We start from the raw sequence: 1,030 nt of genomic DNA on the forward strand, positions 1-1,030 counted from the left end.
ACATCTTTTGTTGAAATGATTTGGAAAATTATTGAAATACATGCAATATTAAATATTTCTCTTTTTATATGAATAAATACAATTGAGAACTATGGAACTATATATACTGATGATATATATAAGTGCATTCGAAAATAGGTTTTTTTGCACATACACAATAGATTTATTAGCGAACTATATTAACTTCCAGTAAATGTAGATATTAGCTACGTTTAGAAAAAAAAAGCAGCTTTGCAATTATTGTAAAATTCTTCAAGACGATTCGTTCTTGTCATTGTTTTCTTTTATCTAAATGTACGAATAAATTATATTAAAAAATCTTACAAAAGAATTTTACAGCAGCTGCAAAGTTGTTTTCCCCCCTGCTAAACGTAGCTATTATAGTCCTCTTTTTGACTTCAGTAAACTGACATTTTAATTTAAGTTGATGCCAAATGACAACAAATAACATTAGCTTGTTACTTGAAGATTCTTTTTTTTTCTTTTTTTTACTTTTAATATAACACACTATGTAAAAAAATCATAAAGTACGTTATAATCAAATTACTTTTATACATTTTTCAGATTATGTGGCATATACAATTTAACTTATAAGAGGCCCTCCACCACCCCCATCGATTATGATCGACGGTCCTCTTTTTTTTATTTCAGCAAGTCATGTTATTTATCATAATTTTGATATCAAAACAATATTGAAAACATTATTTTAACGTTAAATGACGACAAATAACGTCAGCTTGCTACTTCAGTTTTTACATTTTCTTTATTCTTTAACTTTTAAACCGATATATTATACAAAAAAGTTATAAAATATGTTACACTCGAATTACGCATATACGTCATATAATTTGGTAAAAACAAGTTAATTTATAGAGGCCCTCCACCACATCCCCTGCCATCCGATCGGTAGTCTTCTTTCCTTTACAGTACCATAAAACATTAGGATAACTTTCGTCTAAAATCAGAATAAATTTAGCCCAAATTTTGACAATACAGCACGCAAAATCTGGACATATGACATGTTAAAAAC

Source organism: Trachymyrmex septentrionalis, unplaced genomic scaffold, assembly GCF_001594115.1.
Source record: "Trachymyrmex septentrionalis isolate Tsep2-gDNA-1 unplaced genomic scaffold, Tsep1.0 scaffold56, whole genome shotgun sequence".
Lineage (NCBI taxonomy): Eukaryota > Metazoa > Arthropoda > Insecta > Hymenoptera > Formicidae > Trachymyrmex > Trachymyrmex septentrionalis.